Genomic DNA, 23,696 nt, shown 5'->3' with positions numbered 1-23,696 from the left:
CCCTTCCCACAGCACCTTCCTGTGCAAGCGCAGGAGATGCAACACCTGCTCTTTTACCACCTCTCTTCCCACTGTCCAGGGCCCCAAACACTCCTTCCAGGTGAAACAGCGATTTACTTGTACTTCTTGCAATCTAGTATACTGTATGTGATGAAATATATGCCTTCATCAGCCCCTGTGTTTTACCTGCTTTGTATTGTGTGAACCGCCCCCTTTTGTTCCTATTGTGTGTATTGGCTACGCCCCTGTCTTTTGCCATAGAAAGGTCTCAAGAGCTGTATGAGTCATTTCTACCAGACGAACCCGATGTGGAAAGACCTGCAATGCTGCAATGTTCTTAGTGAATAAAAGCCTTTAGTTGAATCCTTTAAACTCCTTGTCTTTGAGTTATTGAAGGCACATCAATTTTAATCACTAAAACACCAAGATGGATCGACTCCTGAAACCAGAGCGCTTGGATCTGGACCCCCATGCCTCAGACGCAGCCACACAGTTCGGACACTGGTTCCAATGCTTCGAATTTTTCATTGCAAACTCATCCACCACCATAGCAGCCGCAACCGCCACCGGAGACGTGAAACTGGGAATCCTGCGAAACTGGGTGAGCCATCGGGTCTCCCCTCTCATCCAAGATGCCACCAGCTACGGGGATGCCTGCACCATTCTGAAGGCCCACTACGTGCGGCCAATAAACGAGGTGTACGCCAGGCATCTTCTGACTACTCGCACGCAGCGGCATGGTGAGTCACTAGAGGACTTTATGCTAAGCCTAAAAGTACTGGGCAGAGACTGTAACTGTAAGGCCGTGTCTGCCATCGTGTACACGGAGGAGCTGATCCGAGACTCCTTTATTGCGGGCCTCAGTTCTAATTACATTCGGCAGAAACTGTTTGAAAAGGAGGGACTGGACTTAAAACAGGCTATGGGTATAGCGCGATCGCTGGATATGGCCCAGAGGAACTCTGAATCCTGTTCCTCAGGCCACGCGGCCCACTCCGCCTCGTGCGCGCCGTGGGGGCCGCCATCTTGGAAGCCATCTTCACCTCCCAGGTCTCAGGCCAGCCCAGCACCATCGGAGCCCCAGCCTCCACCCAGGAGCCCCACTACTGCCGCGATGCATCGGGGCCCGAAATGCTACTTCTGCGGCCAGGACAAACACTCCAGGCATCTGTGCCCAGCGAAGGGCACCACCTGTTTTAAATGCGGGAAGAAAGGACATTTCAGCAAAGTCTGCAGAGGGAACCCCGCCTCCAACTCCACCACCGCCGCGTGCGCGCCGTGGGGGCGTCCATCTTCGACGCCATCTTGTCCACCCTCATGGAGTCCACCATCTTGCCCCGACAACACGGACCTCCAGGACCCACTGGTGGCCTCGATCACTGTGGATCAATCCAGGCCGCATCCGTTGTCTAAATCGATGATGGACATAGAGGTAAACGGGAACAAGGTTAAATGCTTGATTGACTGCGGGAGCACCGAAAGCTTTATTCATCCTAGCCTGGTAAAACGACTTTCACTAACGATAGTCCCCACACAGGGCAAAATCGCCATGGCTGATAAGACTCATACCTCAAAAATTACAGGTTTCTGCGCGGTTATGTTGTCGGTAAAAGGCACTGATTACAGAGATTTTAAACTATTGATAATGCCAGATCTCTGTGTGAGCGTGATCTTGGGTCTGGACTTCCAGTGCCACCACCAAAGTATCACGCTTACCTACGGTGGGTCCCAGCCGCCCCTCACAGTGTGCGGTCTGGCTACCCTGAAGGTTAAGCCGCCCTCTCTGTTCGCCAACCTCACACCCAACTGTCGACCCATAGCGACCAAGAGTAGGCGGTACAGCTGGGAGGATAGACGGTTCATTGCGTCGGAAGTAGAAAGACTCAAGCGGGAGGGTATCATCGAATGCAGTACCAGCCCGTGGCGCGCCCAGGTAGTAGTAGTTAAGGGTAGCGAAAAGAAGCAGATGGTGATACATTATAGCCAGACGGTTAATCTATACACCCAGCTAGACGCCTACCCTCTGCCCCGCATAGCGGATATGGTTAACCAAATCGCGCAATACCGGGTGTTTTCCACCATCGACCTAAAATCGGCATACCACCAGCTCCCCATTAGGCCGGAGGACTGTCCATACACCGCCTTCGAGGCGAACGGACGCCTCTACCACTTCCTCAGAGTCCCCTTTGGGGTAACGAACGGGGTCTCGGTCTTCCAGCGGGAGATGGACCGCATGGTCGATGAGAACCAGTTAACAGCCACCTACCCATACCTAGACAACGTCACCATCTGCGGCCACGACCAGCAAGACCACGACTCGAACCTCGCGAGATTTCTGAAAACCGCCCTCAGACTCAATCTCACCTACAACGAGGATAAGTGTGTCTTTAGCACCACGCGCCTCTGTATCCTGGGCTGCGTGGTGGAAAACGGGGAAATAGGTCCGGACCCCGACCGATTGCGCCCCCTACGGGAGCTACCCCTACCAAACACTCCCAAGGCCCTGAAAAGGTGCCTGGGGTTCTTCTCCTATTACGCCCAATGGGTCCCCAATTATTCCGACAAGGCCCGTCCCCTCCTGAAATCACGTCCTTCCCGCTCACGGCCGAGGCCCACGCCGCCTTCAACAGCATTAAACACGACATTGAGAAGGCCGCGCTGCGGGCAGTGGACAAAAACGAAAGCGATGCGTCCGACTTCGCTTTAGCAGCCACCCTCAACCAGGATGCGCGGCCCGTAGCCTTTTTCTCAAGAACCCTCCAAGGGCCCGAGATCAGGCACTCCTCGGTAGAGAAGGAGGCCCAGGCCATAGTGGAGGCTGTGCGGCACTGGAGGCACTACCTAGCCGGCAAACGCTTCACACTGTTTACCGACCAGCGGTCGGTAGCCTTCATGTTTAACAACAAACAAAGGGGGAAGATCAAGAACGACAAAATTCTCAGGTGGCGGATCGAACTCTCCACGTTTGAGTACGACATAATATATAGGCCGGGGGCCCTCAACGAATCCCCCGACGCCCTATCACGAGGGATGTGTGCCACCATCCAGGGGGACAGGCTACAGGGCCTCCACAATGGCCTCTGCCACCCGGGGGTCACCCGGCTATTCCACTTTATAAAATCCCATAACCTGCCCTATTCCATCGAGGAGGTCCGGTCTATGACCAGGGACTGCCGCACCTGTGCGGAATGCAAGCCCCGTTTTTTCAGGCCCGACCGAGCCCACCTGATCAAAGCTACACGGCCATTCGAGTGCCTGAGCTTAGATTTCAAGGGACCACTCCACTCCACCGACCGCAATGTGTACTTTCTCAACATTGTGGACGAGTACTCCCGCTTCCCATTCGCCTACCCCTGCCCAGACATGACCAGTGCCACGGTCATCAAGTGCCTCGGCAACCTGTTTTGCACGTTCGGCATGCCTAACTACATCCACACTGACAGGGGGGCGTCGTTCATGAGCGACGAACTGCGCCAATACCTGCTGTCGAAGGGGATAGCCACGAGTCGGACCACTAGTTATAACCCCCGGGGTAATGGGCAAGTGGAGAGGGAAAACGCGACAGTGTGGAAGGCGGTCACCTTAGCACTAAGGTCTAAAGGCCTCCCCACCTCTCGCTGGCAAGAGGTCCTCCCAGATGTACTCCACTCGATAAGGTCGCTACTGTGTACTGCTACTAACGCCACTCCTCACGAGAAGATGTTTGTTTTTCCCCACAAATCAACCTCAGGAGTGTCCCTACCCTCGTGGCTCTCCACCCCAGGGACAGTCCTATTACGAAAGCATGTGAGGGGCCACAAAACAGATCCACTCGTGGAGGCAGTACACCTACTCCACGCAAACCCACAGTACGCGTACGTCAAGCACGCCGACGGGCGTGAGGACACCGTGTCCATAAAGGACCTCGCCTCGGCAGGAAGCGACGACGACCCATCACCACCACCCCCAGAAGAACCTCCACCATCCCCAGAGGTATCCTCACCACCCCCAGAAGTACCTGTAACACCCCCAGCACATGGGTATGCCCAGGAGGGCACCACGGACTCCCGGGCGGAGCCCGAGGTACTGTTGCGACATTTAGGAAGGACTATCACACCCCTGGACAGACTAAATCTGTAGAAGGGATGAATGTGATGAAATATATGCCTTCATCAGCCCCTGTGTTTTACCTGCTTTGTATTGTGTGAACCGCCCCCTTTTGTTCCTATTGTGTGTATTGGCTACGCCCCTGTCTTTTGCCATAGAAAGGTCTCAAGAGCTGTATGAGTCATTTCTACCAGACGAACCCGATGTGGAAAGACCTGCAATGCTGCAATGTTCTTCGTGATTAAAAGCCTTTAGTTGAATCCTTTAAACTCCTTGTCTTTGAGTTATTGAAGGCACATCACTGTATTCGCTGCTCATGCTGTGGTCTCCTCTACATTGGGGAGACCAAATGCAGATTGGGTGACCGCTTTGCGGAACACCTCCGTTCAGTCCGTAAGGGTGACTCCGAGCTTCCGGTCGCTTGTCACTTTAATTCTCCGCTCCATTCCCACTCTGACCTCTCTGTCCTCGGCCTCTTACATTGTTCCAGTAAGCTTGAGGAACAGCACCCCATCTTTCTGTTGGGCACTTTACAGCCTTCTGGAATCAACATTGAGTTCAACAATTTCAGACTATAACCTCTACCCCTATTTTTTCAGGCGGCAGCTGTTGATGATTCTGCCATCCCCATTGGCAATGTTTAACCAATCCTGCCTTCCACCCTATCACAGACCCTCCCTTTTGTTCTTTCCCCCCCTCCCCCCTTTCCCTGCCTCTGCACCTGCTTAAAATCTGTTACATCTCTAACTTTTTCCAGTTCTGACAAAGGGTCACAGACCTGAAACGTTAACTCTGTTTCTCTCTCCACGGATGCTGCCTGACCTGCTGAGTGTTTCCAGCATTTTCTGTTATTTTAGTTTTAAAATTGGCAGTCTCAGATACAAAGACCATAAAGATGGTTGTGTGGGAAGTAGAAAATGTAGACTGGTGTAGCAGGGTGTGATCTTCTGAGATTTGCATTAAGGCAAGTTTAGACAGCTTTGCTTTGCATCTGACTGTGCTGTATCTAGGAGTGCTTAATGCTGTTCTTCAATGCAAAAACTGGAAATATATTCCATTCACAGTACTGACATCCCTCACCTTGATAAGCACAATGATTTATGTGAAATTTTGAAGACTGTAAGCAGTGCCAACCCACTTGGAATACTATTCTACAGCACAAATCTGCTGATAATTGGAACTCATTGGTACTAAATTAGCAGTCTTATTCAAAATATCACAAAAAATGCTAATGTGAAAATAGAAATTTACAATGGTGTGGATGGAAGTGTTGTTCTGAGTTGGGTTGAAGGCATCGTGCCCTTGCTATAACTGACTCTGTGTGTTTGACATTGACACTTAGTCCTAAAAGTGGAAAAGTGTTCCATTCTCTAGCACTGATGCTCCTTAAATGAAAAAAAAGTACCAATAGCAAGATTCACCTTTTGTTGGGAAACTCAAACCCACAGGGCCTTATCTACATCTTCAGGGCGAACTGCTGGCGCCTGTCGCAACTTCACAGGCTGTTCCCCCCATGAGAAAAATGAATTTTGGGACCTCCAGCAGCAGCTCTCGGGTAAGTTCCTGGAGGAGAGTTGGATCGAGTAATGGGGCGGGGGCGTTGGGGGGGGGGGTGCGCGGGGGGTGCAGTAGTCAGGACTGTGGAGTCGGGGGGTGGGGTGGGGGGGGGGAGCTCTCCTGCTCCTCCTGGCTTCACAGAAATATTTTTTAAAAACTTACTTTTAGTTGGTGACCCAAGGGGCTGCTGAAGAATCCTGAGCGGAGCAGGCACAAACATAGAAACATAGAAGATAGGAGCAGGAGTAGGCCATTCGGCCCCTCGAGCCTGCTCCGCCATTCAATGAGATCATGGCTGATCATCCAAATTCAGTACCCGGTCCCTGCCTTCTCCCCATATCCCCTGATCCCTTTAACCTTAAGAAATATATCCAACTCTTCCTTGAATATATTTAATGAACTGGCCTCCACCGCCCTCTGTGGCAGAGAATTCCACAGGTTCACCACTCTCTGGGTGAAGAAATTCCTCCTCATTTCAGTCCTAAATGGCTTACCCCTTATCCTTAGACTATGACCCCTGGTTCTGGACTCCCCGGCCATCAGAAACATCCTTCCTGCATCTAGTCTGTCCAGGCCTGACAGAATTTTATAGGCTTTGATGAAATCCCCTCTCAATCTTCTAAACTCCAGTGAGTATAAGCCCAATCGACACAATCTCTCCTCATACGTCATTCCTGTCATCCCAGGTCATCCAAACTCAGTACCCTGTCCCTGCTTTCTCCCCATATCCCTTGATCCCTTTAGCCACAATGCCCTGAATGTCTAAATACGGTCCCCATGAATTTCGCAGTGGGACCAATGCCTGCGCAGATTGGTTGCAGGCCGTCCCACTGCTAAATTGGTATGCTTTGCGCCCGCTTTATGCCTAAAATGGGGCACAATGCATCCTAATATCTACCCCACAGTTTCGCCAAAATTGTCTTAAACAAAGCAGCCAAAGAACAATAAACCTGTAAAGAAGCTGTGGTTCATTTTTAATGTGTGGGAAGAGCCAACTCTGAAGAAATTTGTGAAAACACCTCATGGATATTAATTTATTATAAAATATCTTCAGTTACACTGACATGTTAAATGTTCCTTTTGCATGTTTTCCATGTAAAACATAATGAGTACAGAACTCTCCCCATTTGAATTGCAAGGGGTTTTCGGCAGAATAGGAAGCTTATTATTCCTCTAGCACTGTAGATGATGCTACTGTCTACTATTACAGAATATGGAGTACGTTGCCCCATTACTTGTGATAATGCAAATCCTATTAAGGCAGTAGTTCAGGAAGGTGTTACGTGTGCTTGCTGAGGCTCCTAGCAATCTTTATAACTTTGTCGGGAAGAGGCTTATCTATAGTCAATAAAAATGCGCTGCATTTGTCCTCATCACCTCTTCAGAATGAGACTAGTGATTTAGACAAAAGTGATTCTCACATCCTCAAATTTAAATTTATCACCACATTAACAAGTGCTGAAAAGTGGGAATAAAATGTTTCATTTTTAATATTTTCCTTTGCAAGTTAGAGGAGTTACACACGGGGCCAATTTTCCATTTTCACCCAGCAATAATGTATTATCATAGTTATCTATGATAAAGAGTGGTTGGGTTTTGCCTGAGGTCAGAACTGGAGGGTTAGGAATTCTGGACTGAAAAGACCCATTCCCCCAGCGACATCATTAGCCACATGGAACATCTTTGACAGACGTGATATAAATATTTCAAGCATTGCATTAATGCTGCATTCATAAAATATTTAAAAATCTGCAGCTGTAATAATTAAGATGGTTTGATGGAAATTGCCAAAAATCCTGATAGTATAGATTAATTTTGATGCAATCATTAAGAATAATCATTTTTAAAAATGCAAGCGATCTGCATTTTTTTCCGCGAAAGGTTCTGAACGAATTTGTTTCTGTTATTTTAGATAGAAAATCAGTGCTGACCATACTGTTTCTTGGTAATGAGATCCTGATTATTATTCAGTAAAGGTGCAGCGCTCATTTCATAACTATTAATTCTTCAGTAAGGATATCGTGCATCAACAATATGGAGTGCACTGGCCATTGTGTGAGAGCCACTATCAGTAAAAAGGTCAAACCAGAATTAAATTACCCAATGAACCTGTTGTGAATATGATGACAGTCAATTTTGAGCTTCAATCTTAGTTTGTTATATCGTGCAAACTCTGACATTTTGGAATCACTATCAACTTTCTGTTATTTGTTGTATGATTTATAAAATTAAACTTTGGTTTCATAGAATTATAAAATCATAGAAATTTACGGCACAGAAGGAGCCCATTCGGTTTATATTAATATATTCTGCTTGAATTTGCATGTTTTATGCAATACAATTGATAATAATATATTAAAAGAACTATATGAATTGTGAAGCAAGTTCAGAGAATTAGTCAATACTGTCATTTTGCGAAAGATCTATATTTGTGTGTATTTTGGAAAAGGAAAACTTTGCTTGGTGCACTTTTTTTATTTTGTGTACATCCAAATGTGGATTGAGAGTACTATAGAGAATAGCACAATGTAATAAAACACCTTCAATGTATGGTATGTTGCCTCCCTGGTAAGGGACGTCATGGAGAGGGTGCAGAACATTCTGCGGGGGGAAGGGGAAGAGCCAGAAGTCATGGCCCCTGTCGGAACCAACGACATAGGAAGGAAAAGGGTTGAGGTTCTGCAGTCAGAGTTTAATGAGCTAGGGAGGAAGTTAAAAAGCAGGACCTCCAAGGTAGTAATTTCTGGATTACTCCCAGTGCCACGGGCTAGTGAGAGTAGAAATAGGAGGATATGGCAGGTTAATTAGTGACTAGAGACATGGTGCAGGAAGGAGGCCTTCAGATTGCTGAGCCATTGGGACCAGTTCTGTGGCCGGAGGGACCTGTTCAAGATGGGATGGGTTGCACCTGAACAGAGCTGAGACCAAAATCCTTGCTGTGGGGGAGGGTTTAAGCTAATTCGGCAGGGGGTTGGGCACCAAAATGTAATATTAAAAAGTAGAAACAAGTGGGTGTAGAAGTTTGTCTCGGGCAGTGGCCCAAAATGGACAGTATCAGATTGGCCGCCCGTTATACGCAGTGCCTGATATTCAGCTCTATTGACTGCAGTGGAACTGAATATCAGGCGCTGCGTATAATGGGCGGCTGATCTGATGCCACTCGTTTTGTGCCACTGCCCAAGACTAATTTCTACCCACGGTGCACAGAGGACTGGGAGAGACAGTAAGGGGGAAAAATTCAGTATCGCCCCATTTGGGGTGCCATTATCGGCCGTGCGCAAAGTTTACCGCCTGGCGTTAATTATCGCCTCTGACAGCAAACTTGGCTTTTATCGCCCCTGCAGGTGATTGGAGCGCTAAATCAGGCGCTTCACACCTGTCTTCAGGCGCAAAGGCCGAGGAGTGAGGTGCTACCTCAGAGCACTGGCGAAGCAAGGAAGGGCAAATCAAAACAAACTTGCAAAGTGCTGCTCAGTACTCAAAACTCCTTCACACAGCGTTGAATCTCTCCAGAAGTTTCTCTCTCTCTCTCTCTCTCGGACTGTGTGGTGCAAAAATGTCACCGACAAAAAAAGGCAGGAAGCGGTCGCCTTTAAATATCGCTCCCCCAGTCTCTTTCTGACAGCATAACGCTCCCCTCAACCTGTCGTTGCTAGCGGCAGGTGGTAAGGCAGGGGGCGCCACTCAATATCCGGTCCGGGGCGCTAACGGGGCGTTGCGCACTCAACTGACGTCACAATCTGCCGGCGCAGGAGATCGTGACGGTAGTGTTTAGCGCCGCCGCAAAATGTCTAGTTAATTTTGCGAGCGGCGCAAACATTGCCGCGCCCGGGCGCTAGTTGCTTTGCGCCCTCTTAAGGCGCTAATGGGAGGCGCAAACAACTGAATTTTTCCCCTCATGAGTTAGAAATAATACAGAATTAGGTGGGATCATAGAAAATACAAAGAGGTCTAAGTTAGGTTTGGAGTACACGTGTGTAAATGCACGAAGTGTGGTTAATAAGGTTGGTGAGCTGCAGGCACGTGGGAATATGATGTAGTGGCAATAACAGAGACCTGGCCCAAAAAAGGGGAGGATTGGACGCTTAATATTTCTGGATACAAGATATTCAGGAAAGATAGGGAAGGAAAAATTGGAGACGGGGTAGCAATTTCGATCAAGAAAAATATTTCAGTGCTAGAAAGAGAGAATGCCCTCGAGGGGTCAAAGACAGAATCTATTTGGTTGGAGTTAAACAATAAGGAAGCTATTATGCTACTTGGTATATTTTATAGGCCACCAAATAGTGGGAAGAAGATCGAGGAGCAGATTTGCAAAGAAATTACTGAGAGGTGCAAGAAGTATAGAGTAGTGATAATGGGAGACTTTAACTACTCCAATGTTGAATGGGGCAGTGATTGTGTTAAGGGCAGAGAAAGAGAAGGATTTCTGAAGTGTGTTCAGGAGAATTTTCTTGATCATTATGTTTCCTGCCCAACGAGGAAGGAGGCATTGGTGGATCTATTCCTGGGGAATGAAGTGGGTTAAATGAAGAATGTCACAGTCGGGGAGCATCTCGGGAATAGTGATCATAATGTCGTAAGGTTTAGATTACTTATGGAAAAGGACAAGGAGCAATCTAGAAAAATAAATACTTAACTGGAGGAGGGCTAATTTCAGTGAATTGAAGAGGGATCTGAGCCGAATAAATTGGAGTCAAAGACTGGCAGGCCGAAATGTAATGGCGCAATGGGCAGGCTTTAAAGAGGAGATGGTTTGGGTACAGTATAGGTACATTCACACAAGGGGAAAAGGGAGGGCAGCCAAAGCCAGAGCTTCCTGGATGACGAAGGAGTTAGAGAGTAGGATGAAGCAGAAAAAAGGGATGTATGACAGGTGTCAGCTTGATAATACAAGGGAGAATCAGGGAGAATATAAAAGTATTGAGAAGTGAAAAAGAAAATAAGAGGGGCAAAGAAGACAGTATATGAAAATAGATTGGTGGCTATCATCAAAGGGAACCCAAAGGTCTTCTACAGGCATATTAACAGTAAAAGGATTGTCATATGAGCGGTGGGGCTAATTAAGGACCAAAATGGAGATCTATTGGTGGAGGCAGAAGGCATGGCTGAAGTATTAAATGAATACTTTGTATCGGTGTTTACCAAGGAAGAGGACTTTGGCAAAGCTATGGTAAACAAGGAGGTTGCCAGGATACTGTATGAGATAAAAATAGATAAAGAGGAGGTACTAGAAAGGTTGGCAGTACTCAAAGTAGGTTAGTCACCTAGCCCGGATGGGATGCATCCTAGGTTGCTGAGGAAAGTAAGGGCAGAAATTGCGGAGGTGCAGGGCACAATCGTCCAATTCTCCTTAGATACAGCCAAAGGATTGGAGGATTGCAAATGTTACACCCTTGTTCAAAAAAGGGGAGAAGGATAAACCTGGCAATTACAGGTGAATCAGTTTAACGTCGGTGGTGGGGAAGCTTTTAGAAACAATACTCCAGGACAAAATTAACAGCCACATGGACAAGCACAAACTAATAAAGGAGAGCCAGCATGGATTTGTTAAGGGCAAATCGTGTTTGACTAACTTGATTTGAGTTTTTCCTGTGTTGTACTATTCTATGATTCTATGAGTGTAGACTTGAAGACAACAAGAGTGTGGCAGCAAAGCATTCAACCAATGTCTTTTCAATAAGAGTTATGGATATAAGGTTTTTTGTTAAGGATGGAGCCAAGAACAGGAAAATACACCCAAAATTAAGCAAGTTCAGTTTTAAGCGTCACAGTGAAATGATTTTCATAATTTCGTCCCCTAACTCCTTCGAGTTGAGGAATTAGGAAATATCAGAGCTGTCGGTACTGTGTAGCTTTTTAACACAATTTCAGCATCTTATAATTCCTTTGAAACGGTCGCAAAAGAACCATCAGTGTTAAGAACAAGCCTCCAACATAAATGCAGGATGTTTTAGGAAAGAAAAGAATGAGCAGTGGGCATGCACTTCTAAAGAAATTTGTACACCAAATTAGTAATCCTTATGTATGGTTGTGTTTTTTCTCCTCTTTGTCTAAATTGATGAAACATAAGCAGAAGTTATTTAAATGAAACAAAATATACAAAGCAGTCTTCGTGGGTCAAGGCATTTAAGACACTTTTTTGTAAATAGTATGTGCAAGATTATTGTATCAAATTGAGAAATAAAAGCAGTAATTACATTGGCATGAATCATGATATCAGTGTGAGAAGCCATCCTGTATCCATGCTATCACACTAAAGCTGTTGAAGGCTCTTGCTCCTTCGAATTAGTTCCTACTTGTTAACTTTTTGATCTACACTAAAAAAAAAACTGAATAATACAAAATACTTTTGTAAATAATCTGGTAAATCTTGTGTTTATATATGATCTAAAATAGAAAAAACATACAAATACAATAGTGCCTCAGTGATGTGTATTTATGTGCTAGGTTCAGGAGGATGAAAGAGGGGAGAATGAGGATAGAAGCATGATAGATTACAAATTGGATCTCAAGAAAATAGTTGGAAACAAAGCGTAGCAAAAGTAACATTGTCGTGTTAGGTTTCAGAATGTCTTACTTTGGAGTTGTAGTTATGCTGTGAATATCAATGAGCATGCAGTATATTGCATTTAAAACGATACTAATTTCTCAGGAGCCAATTTATTTTTCTGGTGCTTGGGTTTTAAATGGTTGGTCAGACCTGCAGTAAAGGATCATTCATAAATATCAGCATATCATCAGTGTATGTGGGTTTTAGAGGCTTAATATTCTTGTATGCAGGAGGAATGTGGTGGTGTACCCTTTAAGAAAACACCTTAACATTTTTAGAAAACCCTTAATGATTATTTTGTGGAGGAGGAATGTCCACTGATTAAAACAAAGAATATGACCGCTTATTTTTGTAAAATATCTATCTCTCTACCAAAGTACTTAAGGGAGAAAAGAAGAGGAGAAAGGAAATAAGGAATAATATTTTTAGTGGATGCTCTGAGGCAGAGGGGGAGTCACTGAACAGAGGATTCTATGCACAGGATAATATGGACGATAATGGATAGCTTCTACGTGTATGAGACGCACAGGACATTATCCTGCAGTAAATGCATATTATAGAATTATTAACCTTTCATTTCTGTGACATGGGCCTAAATTCAGCCTCGAAGATAGGATGGAAATGTTCTTGAGAGTTGTGAAGAAGTGGACTGAATTTGAGATAGTCTCAGCCCTTGTCGCAGTGAACACAAACCCATGTAATGAAACTATATGTAGATCTGGCTATTAATTCAATAGGTCCATATAGAAATAATAGGTATTGTTTGGTGGAGGTACCATATTGGTTCAGGATTGGGTCTTTTGTGAGATTTAGGTTAGTAGAGAGGGAGCTCTACTCACCATCTAACCTGAGCTGTACCTGATTTTGTCGTGCTTAAATCTGACCATGGTTGATAAAAATTGAAGAATGTTACGTACTTTGCATAGAACCAACATACTTCACTGATTGGCCTAAAAATTCATCAAAACATCGAATAAAACACCCACTGTGTCTCAATATTATGTCTTAACTCCAACTTTTAGAAGAGTGGCCAGTGATAATCCATTTTCCACATAAGCAATCCTTATAATCTGTCTGAGTCAGTCTAACTCAGTGCTATTAGTAACTGGATTGAAACTATTTTTTAAAATTACTTCATATAGGACTCTTGAGTCTTGTACACATAATAGAGGGAAAAGCTTCATTACCATCAGTCTGGGCTGAATTCAATGCTTTGATAACTTTAAATATTTGCTCTTTGACTTTATATAGGTAGGTCTATAGTTCTAAACAGGCATGCTTATGTTTTGTGATTTTTAAACATACCCTAATGATAATCTAAGGGGTAGAATATGCTCACTATGACAATTACTACTGTATCACCCCCTCCCCCAGGGAGAAGCACCTTCTGGCATTTAAACATATTTTGTTGTGTTTGTGTCATTAGTCAAGGTACAGTGAAGCTACATATAAGATGGCAAGCATAGTTGTATTAGCTTGCTTGCACTGGCAATGTTTTACAGATTGTATTCATTGTATTTGGACAATGCCTTTACTGATTACGCACCAGTTGGTTTGCTCTCTGTTACTTTCCATCAAATATACCCTGGTCTGTTTTCACCAAATGTCCATTCACAGCATTTTCTTGCTTATGTTTTATTGCTTGATGTTTTGGGAGCTTCTATTTTTCACACAAACCAATTTAAGCATTGGGCATTTTCTTTGTAAGAATACATTGCAGCAGTTCATATAAAGTGTATACTTATAGAAAACCCGCAAAGTCAGTTATAAGGCTACAATCTAATCGGTGATGTTCTAAACTGTGAGGGCAAGGACTGGGAAGTTTATGTCATCTGGACCCTTCAATTAGATTGCTATCATGAAATCACTCCCATGGTATTTTTTGGTAGTACACACTGGTAATTTTATGTGGGTGTTTCTAATTCCATTTGCTTTTGTTTTTGTGCCTGCTGCAGCTGTCAGTGCAGACACTAGCTGGCAATATGGTCCATGTTGTGAGCACTTAATGATGTTCACATTGAAGGATTAATAACTGTGACATACTTACTGGAAATTTATCAAGAAATAATTTGCAGTTAATTACCAGCCAATGGCTGTTCGGTATGATATAATAGGAATAATCTATGGATTTTTCTTCTCCATTGAATAAACAGATTGTGATCCCCTCTGAGCACTGGTTGATGGGAATAGGTTGTGTCCAAAATTCACTTGGTGGGGGGGCGAGGGGGTGCGGTAGAGGTTGTGAAACTTGAAGGTTGAGAGTCTTGTTTGTAACCTCAGTGGAATTGAGACAAGAAAGCCGCTGTAGCTCAATTCAGCTGAACATTGATCTGTTTCCAGATTCTTAGTTCTGAGTGACCTTGTTGGGGCAGGTTGTCAAAAATTAATTTTTTTCAGCATTCTCCACACACATTGGAAATGTGGGTTGGTGGGGGGGTGGAAATCACAGAAGTGGGTTAGGGAACCTGCCCTTAAAACAATATGATATTATGCAGTCCTAATGTTCTCCTGTGAAATCTCACACCCCTATGCAATATAAAAACCCTCAGACATGAGAGCAACAACTTGTTTTTCCCCTCCACCTGGGTGAAGGTTTTCAATTTCTCAGTGCTACTCCGTATCATTGTTGGGCGTGCGGCAGAACAGGCACTAGTGACTGCTGCTCCTGACCCTACCAGAGTATGATTTAAATGGTAGTGGTGGGCGCCCACTGGTGAGGGGAAGGAAAGCAGTGCTAAGCAGACACACTTTTGGCTGCCAGCATCACCATTTGATTGACCAGCTAAGCCCCCTTTATAAGTGGGTCAAAAAACATAATGTTCATAGAATGATACAGCACAGAAGGAGGCCATTCAGCCCATCGTGCCTGTGCCAGCTCTTTGAAAGAGCTATTCAATTCGTCCCATTCCCCTGCTCTTTCCCCATAGCCCTGCAAATTTTTCCTTTTCAAGTATATATCCAATTTCCTTTTGAAAGGCAAGAAATTTTGGGGGGGGGGGGGTGGAATCCAGGCCAAGATCCCAGGGTGAGTTTACTTCTGCCGCTGGGTATGTCCCAGCATCCAGGATGCTTGCTGTAAGTGGCCAAGGCCAAGGAAACGCCCCCTACCCTCTTCCAACCTCACTTGGTTCTATGTCTGTCCCTGGAAAAACTCTCCCTCAAGTCAACTTACAACCGCACTCTCTAAATCCCAACAGTCACCCCTTTGACCAAGTCTTTTGTCACCCCTCCTAATATACCCTTTAGCTTGGCATCCATTTTTGTCTGATTACGCCTCTGTGAAGTGCCTTGTGAAGTTTTTCTATGTTAAAGGCACTATATAATTCAAGTTGTTCCTTTTCCCTGGCCCATCCTTTCAACGTAATGGGCCAGCCTTGAGGCGGATGAAGCTTCTGCCTCAAACAGGCCCTGAATGAAAGTCTGCTGGGATCCGGAATCTGCCACCTTTGTTACACTTCCCGCTGATTAACACTGGGAGTGTGCAGCTGGGCCTGCAGAAATAAATTGTGTCTGCCGCTAAACATTTTAATATTACTTACATTGTACAAACATAGAACGCTATTGCTTTATGATGCAATTGATATGGTGATGCTGAAATAGATTTTTTGGAGTAGTAGACTGTACTAGGAACTAAAGCTGTGAGAAAACTCCTCAAAAACAGAACAAAACGATTTAAAAAATTTATTCGAGTGTCCCTGTGTGTAGCTTTGAATTACCATTGAGATAAGGAGGATAACCTGCTAATTATCAACGACATAGGTGAAGAACATATGTATCGAACTTTGCAGCGGGAATCTTCTAAAGCAGGGTTTCGGTTGGAAACGGCAGTTTAAGGGAAGCTTTTAGCCTAATTGAATTCAATCTTTTTAACCAATATTCATCAGTCAACATTCCTTTTGTTCTGCTTAGTTGTGGGTATTTGTACTTTCTATAGCATGATTCAGTAAATCAACTGATTCTGCCTCTGGTGATTTTCCTTTTGTTTTCTGTTCTTCAGTATGTAACAACCTCATCGCTTTGTTATAGAGTAAGCAGTGTGTTACTTCTTTAAAAAAAAGCTTACTGGTAGGTTGGAAAGGCCAAGAGAATGGTAACAGCACCCACGTGCTGGGTTGGGGTTCATTCTGGGAGAGCTATAAAAAGATACAAAGGAAGTATTAAGAGCTGCGAAAAGGGAATACAAACAAAAACTTGCAAGGCATATCAAGGCTAATAGTAAATGTTTTTATAAATATATGAGGAGAAAGTGGCTAAGGGAACTGTAGGCCCGTTAAATAGATACGCAGGTGATACTGTAATCGACAATAAGGAAATGGCAAACTTGTTAAATGAGTACTTTGCATCCTTTTTCAAGTAGGGGAAGAGGACAAAATACCAGCTGTACAAGGGAAACTAAAAATAAATCAAGGGGAGGAATTTAATGGATTTAATGTAAATTAAAAAAAAAGTGGTGATGAAGAAACTAATGAGAGAAATCTCAAGGACCTGATGGTTTCCACCCCAGGGTATCAAAAGAAGTAGGTGGGAAATCACAGATGCGTTCCTCATAATCTTCTAAAGCTCTCTCAATTCAGGAGTTGTACCGCTGGATTGGAAAATTGCAAAGGTCACGCCATTATTTAAGAAGGGTGGGAGAAAGCAATCCGGTAATTGCACACTGTCAGTCTAACGACAGTTGTGGGGACGTTGCTTGAATCTGTCATTAGGTAGAGAGTGACTGAGCACCTGGACAAATTGGAGCTGAATAGAGAGAATGAGGCCGGAATTTTGCCGGCGCTCAGAGGGCGGGTTCGGAGGCGGGTCCGCTGTCAAAATCAAAACGATTGACAGCAGAGTCGGTATCCTGCTGTCAACCCGCCTCTGTGTCAGTTTCCCAAGTGTCGGGTCTGTCATTCCTGAACAGACCCGACACCAAGCGGTGGGTCAGTCAGTTTAGATAGTTAAAAGGTGGTTGAGCAGGATTTTACCATGTACTTACTATTTTTCCAGCTTTTCCACGGGTTTCCCAGCGCGCGGGGATCATGTCAGGTAAGTAGGTCGGGTGTTGTGTCAGCATGGACTGATTTACTAACCTGACAGCTGCAAATGTTCTATGAAAGCTCCAATTTCATGGGTCACTTTCCAAGGTTAGAAGCTGTTGCTTACTGCATTTGGAAGACAGATTGAGCTTTATAAGAACATAAGAAATAGGAGTAGGAGTCGGCCATTCGGCCCTTCGAGCCTGCTCCGCCATTCAATGAGATCATGGCTGATCTTCTGCCTCAGTTCCGTTCACCAGCCTTATCGCCAAATGTCTTGATGCCCTTATCACAGAATCACAGAAACCCCACAGTGCAGATAGAGGCCATTTCGGCCCATCGAGCCTGCACCGGCACATATCCCACCCGATCCCCGTAACCCCTACACCAACACATATCCCACCCTATCCCACTAGTCAGAAATCTATCGACTTCTGTTTTGAATATACCCAATGACTGAGTCTCCACAGCCCTCTGGGGTAGAGAATTCCAAAGATTCACCACCCTCTGTGTGAAGAAATTTCTTCTCATTTCAGTCCTGAATGGCCTACCCTTTATCCTGAGGCTGTGGCCCCTGGTTCTAGACTCCCCAGCTAAGGGAAACATTCTCCCAGCATCCATCCTATCAAGCCCTGTAGAGGGGATGCAGGAGGCTGATAGAGAGAGGGAATGAGAGAGGAGAAGCAGGAGGATAATAGAGAAAGGGAGTGAGAGAGGGGAAGCAGGAGGATGATAGAGGGAGTGAGAGAGGGGAAGCAGGAGGATGATATAGAGAGGGAATGAGAGAGGGGAAGCAGGAGGATGATAGAGAGCAGCTAGCAAGTGTTTGGAGCAAACTCTCTATCCAGTATCACCTCATTGGAACAACCTCTCTCAGCATTGATAGATCGCTTCTGTCATCAAAACCTCACCTGCCATCTATTCCATCAGCATCGGTGCCCTTGAAAAAATCTCACTTTGGTTCTCAGAATCCCAACACCAGCATCGCCGGGCACACCAGCAGCACCAACATCCACACCAATCTTCTCCGCAATCAACTGATGCTGCACAGGACACAGGGCATCATCACCCGTGCACATTGCTGCCTGGGATGCCAGCGATGGCCTCACCATGTCCAGATTGACTTCAGTTAACACTGTACACCCTGGCTGTCATATGATACACCAACCAGGTTGACACCAGCACCATAAAGCATCCCTACAATGCCAAGCCATTCCTTTCACACTCCTCATCATTGGGGGGTGGGGAACGTTATGTCTCAACATTCACTAGAACTCACTTAGACACTTCGAAAGGTGCTCACAAATCTGTCCAAGAATGCAAAGTGTTGAAAATAATGATTTCAGTGTTTGACAGTACATTACCAGAAACTTCACATGAACATTGGCTAAACCAATGTGTTATTAGTTGGTATGCTTGCAGTAGGATGAGGGTGTGTGTGAGGGGTGGCTAGTGAGATGGGGAAGTGATAAAGTAGATAGAGAGGGATGGGTGGAGGTGCAAAGTAAGTTGGTGTGAGTAAAAATGTGCAGGAGTACGGTAGGGAAGGCAAGGCAGCGTGATGGGGATGTGATGAGTGGCACAGCAGAATGAGGTTGAGTGTGGCTTGGTAGTAACGTTTCGTGATCTACTGAGATCATTGAAAGGTTTGCACCACTGCAGCCTGGTCCTCCTGACGACACCCCACCTTGTGCCCTCCTGTGCAATGTGCAATCACGCTGTGTTGGACTCCTGGGGAGGTGTCTTTTGCCCATTGGAAGGGAAGAGAACCTCCCTGCGTGTTGTGACTCCCTCTAAAAGCATATGGAGGGAGTGATGGGAGAGCCTGGGTGCAGCTGTGCACCTTTGTGCAGTGCTCATCAGTGCTGCAGAACACTGACAGCTCAACTGTCAAAATGAACGTGGATATGGCCCCTTTAAGGAAACCGGCTGATGGCGCGTCATCGGACCCTCTTCCTTTTAATTGGCCGGGAACCTCGCAGGGGGGGCTTAACTAGCCCAATCAACGGAAAATTCTTCTCTCACAGCAGGATGGAGCTGGGAGCCACCTACCTCGGCCGCACTTAGCCCATCTCAGTAGGCAAAATCGCAGCCCGAATTTGTGAAGTGTAACTAATGTAGTTGAATTTTTTGAGGAGGTCACTAACTTGGTGGATAAGGAAGTGTCCATTGTTGTTTATATGGACTTCAAGAAGGTATTCGTTAAGGTTCTGCACAAAATATTATCAACAAATATGAAAGCACATGGACTTGGAGACAACCTAACGATATAGGTTCGAAATTGTTTGGGAGGTAGGAGCTAGAGAGTCGGGATAAAGGGTACATACTCTGATTGGTGGGATGTGAGAAATGTTGTTCCCCAAGAATCTGTAATGAGGTCTCAGCTTTTTGCCATATTTATCCATGATGAAGGAATAGAAAGTTGTACATCCAAGTTTGCAGATGAGCAGATGACACTATGTTGGACGGCACAGGGTGTAGTGCAGATGTGAGCAGGAAGTTATGAAGGGACAAAACTGGCAAATAGAGTTCAGTGTGGGAAAGTGTGAGGCCATCTACTTTGGATCCAAGAAAGACAACTCAGAGTAGTTTCTAAATGGTGAGAAACTAGGAACCGTGGAAGAGCAAAGAGATTTGGTTGTCCATGCACACAAATCACTAAAAGCTAGTGGGCAGGTAGATTTGGGGAAACATCTTCTTGTTCCTGTACCTGGGATTATTGAAAATTGCAAATTCAGGAAAATCGGACAAGTAGGAACAGATGCTTTGAACAGAGCCTGCCTGATTTTCCATCAATTTAAATTAATATGCCCCCCTGTCTTTAATTTGGGGAGGGAGGATTGTTTAACAATAAGAAAAATTATGTTCAACCTGCAACTCTTACTAGGAAGCTTCTGCAGCACTAAACAACACGTGTAATGCATTGGGAGTGCTTTTAGTAGATCCTGTTAAAGGGAAAAATATATAGCCCCATTGATGGTGAACCATTAAAAGCTTCCTTTTATGAAAAGGAGAAAGGCATGATAACAAAGTACAGTCATAAGTTTTCCTACTCAAATGTGAAAGCCTCCGGCTTTATTTGCAGACTCTTTAATCAGCAGTGTTAAATCTAGTTGGTAGCCACAGGCACTCTGGATTTATATAGGTAAAGAAAATAAACATAAGAAAATCAGTTGGATATTCTTTTCTTAGTTGATCTTAATGGAGTAAGGTTCTTAAAAGCACTGGAAATCAGCAATGGTGCGTTGACTTGGATCTGTAAAGCCCTTTAATGTTGAAAGCTGAATAGAGTTTAAATTAAATTGATGGAGGGCTTTTCATTCTGGAGACCCTGAGGTTTGCTGCATTACAAAGAGAAAAAAATCATAAAAGGAAAGAACTCAAGATTGTGATCACTTGAGGAATACAAATTGCTGTTACTGCAGGGATATTTCATGCCCTCAAAATATGCTTGCAGGTGTAAAACAGTTTGACTAGGTATTCATTATTAAGGACTGATCTGTCAAACTGTGTTAGCATTGGAGATTAAAACACCTGCAGAAAAATAGAAACAGATTTTTCTTCTTTTGATTTTATGATTTTACCCCTGCCACTAACCACAAACTGATCCTGACTAAGAGGGCTCCACCAAAGTTACTGGTTGGAGGAAGGCTTATGGCAGTTACCTTTGTCCAATAATTTCACCCCCCCTCCCCTTCTGAAAGGGAGACTGTTTAGCAAGTGGTTCAGGAGGAAACCCCTAGAGATGCTTCCTCCACTCCGTGTGGAGAAGTGCCAGGCCTCCTTTGTTAGGCAACTTCTTCCTAATGACAAAGATTAAGAACTTGGTTTGGGGGAATTTAAGAACTCCCGCTCTCAAGTTGCCAATCTTTCTGTATCACTCTGTCTGTCACAGCTTTGAATAACTTGCTCAATGTATACAATGCAAAATACATCATATTATGGACAGTTCTCAATTCCTTGTAATATAGAAAATAAAAAGCAAATTTTGAATTTATTCTGTGACACTAGTGGTGGCAACAACAATGACGACCCATATAATGTTGTGATGAGTCCATGATCGTGACAGGTTTATTTTGAAGTAGCAGAAATCAAAATGTAAATTTTGTGCCTAGAATTTCCAAGGGCAATAGTTGCCTCTTTTTACTAATTTTGAGTAAAAAGGGGATACTGTATATTGAAAGTTAATAAATTTTATGTTTTTTGGTGCTGTGACATGCATCCTTAATGCAGTGAACTTCTCTGTTTTGGTTGTTGATGTATCTTACTACTAAGTGCTCCCCTTACTGGAGAAGTAGCACTTGTGGGTGGGTGCGGGAGTCATAGAAGGCTTGCTATCAGATTCTGTGAGAAACCCTGACAGACCCGCATCAGTGCCATTCTTTGCAGAAAATGCAGTATGCTAATTTATTTCAGAGTCAGCATTTATTGTCACTTGCAGGGGAATATGATGGCGCAGAACTGCCACTAATACAAATATTAACTGACTGCTGGTGTGCCAGTCTATGGAGACCACTGCTGGAGGTCATCTCCTCATGATGCCTACAAATTTCTCTCAGCATTGAATAGTGGACAACTGCAACATGTAGGAATCCATCTGTCTTGGTTGCCTATAATTATTCTTCAAAGCTTTGACTACAAATCACTAAAAGCTAGTGCATAGTTACAAAAAATAATCTAAAAGGTTAATGGAAAAAAAAAATTAAGCTTCAGGTAAGAAGGACAGAAAAGAGTCAGAAAAAAACCCTCTTCTACCCCTGCTTCCTTCTTGGTATTTTGCACTGACTTACAATAACTGTCTTTTCTAATGCTAGTAGAAATTCCAATGGGGGAATCACATCGAACAGTTTCCAGATAAATTGGAAGTTAATTTCATCCATTTCATTGGATGTAAGGGGTCAAGAGGCTGCATTAGAAGACTGTCTTGTTCACCTTTTAGGGTTCCCTTAATGTTCAGACTAGTGACAGAATCTTAAGGGTCTGTATTAACCTCCTCCGCCTGCCTGGTAGGAACAGAACAAGTGAGGGGTTGTTGGGCTATGCTCCCGCCCCTTCCCCACCATTTTTACTGGCCTGAATTCAGGCATAGGAAGGCCACCTGTCCCAGAGTGGGGAGCTAATTTAAATGGCAGTTGTGTCCTTGACTAAGGCCTGCACAAATCCAGTTTAATAACAGGTTTGCGGAGCCTTTCTGATCTCCTCCTTACAGAAGGCTTTGGGGTTGAACCAATTTTCAGGCTGTTTTGTTTTGGTTCCGAACTCAAAGATGATCCTGTTTCTATCTCAGATTTGTTTGAACCTGGTACTTCAGTTACTGAAGTCTGAACTGAGTCAAACGCATGTATGAGTCCATGATCACGTCTTGGTTCATCTCTAGCAGAGATCATTTGATCTACATGAACACTTCGGATGTTGTCACCAATTTCAACCAAATACCTCTTGGTTCCACCAACCTCTACTATGGTTCCTACATCTCACTTGTGTGAACTCAACTTTCCAGGGGGACTGAGAACACCAACACACTCATTTTGTTTGAAACTGTGTTCTTTCTGATTGCTGTCATCATAACGTTTCTGACTCCACTGTTTCTGTTCAACTCTTGAGGCCAAATTTGGTTGAACAAGACTCAATCGTGTTCTCAATCTCCTCTTCATCAAGAGTTCTGCTGGGATATATCCAGTTGTAGTGTGCGGAGTAGTTCTGTACTTCAGCAAGAAATTTGCCAAACGTTGCTTCATGTTGAATCCTGAACAACCCTGCAACACTTGCTTTTTGAGAGCTTCTTTTACTATTCTGACTGGCCTCTCAGCTGCTCCGTTTGAAGCTGGATGATATGCTGGAACGAGAGTGTTTTTGATACCATTCTGTTTCATGAATTCTTCGAATAGAACATAACGGAACTGAGGGCCATTTTCAGAAACAATCTCTTCAGGTAAACCATGACCTGCAAAATAGACCTCAACTCATCTATGGTACGTTCAGTTGTAGTATTTGAACCCATGTGTTTCACTTCAATATTGTAAACTCCCTTTTGTTGCCGCTGCTTTGCATTGCCACAAGAATGGGCCTTACTTTCTGCTTTAGACCGAGCTCTGCAAGCTGTTTAAATATGGCCTTCCTTCTGGCAGTGAAAACACTTTGCATTTCTGTATTGGCAGGACTGTGGTGAGTGATTTCCATTGCAGCGATAACAATTCACTGAACTGCTCTCTCTGACATGCTTTTGACTCGGTCTCACAGCTTTAGGTTTGGCGGTGGCTTTGTGACTGTAAACCTCAGCTGCATTAGTCACTTGAGTTGGACGGAGCTCCCTAGCATTCTTAGACGCCATCTCCATAGATAGGACAATTTTGCATGCTATGTCAAACGTGTTCGGAGTGTTCAGTAACTTGGACTGTGTGTGCTCATCCACCAGTCCACACACAAACTTATCTCGCGACGTATGATCCAAAAATGTGCCGAAGTTACAATGCAAAGACAGG

General features: G+C 44.5%; 1 protein-coding gene and 1 long non-coding RNA gene across 2 annotated transcripts in view; one reads left to right on the top strand and one right to left on the bottom strand.

Moving 5' to 3' along the window:
* megf11 (multiple EGF-like-domains 11) overlaps positions 1-23,696 on the top strand; it is a 469,877-nt gene that overhangs the window by 12,835 nt on the left and 433,346 nt on the right. The gene's annotated exons all lie outside the window — the stretch shown is intronic.
* Positions 15,864-17,402, bottom strand: LOC147099874 (uncharacterized). The gene is made up of 2 exons (XR_015073849.1): positions 17,175-17,402; positions 15,864-16,329 (listed from the first exon to the last, which is right to left on the bottom strand). It is a non-coding gene; the product is annotated as an uncharacterized LOC147099874 (long non-coding RNA).

Source organism: Somniosus microcephalus, chromosome 27 (genome assembly GCF_052327205.1).
Source record: "Somniosus microcephalus isolate GS21.2 chromosome 27, FLI_Smic_1.0, whole genome shotgun sequence".
NCBI classification, from domain to species: Eukaryota; Metazoa; Chordata; class Chondrichthyes; order Squaliformes; family Somniosidae; genus Somniosus; species Somniosus microcephalus.
This window is presented reverse-complemented; position numbering and strand designations above follow the sequence as displayed.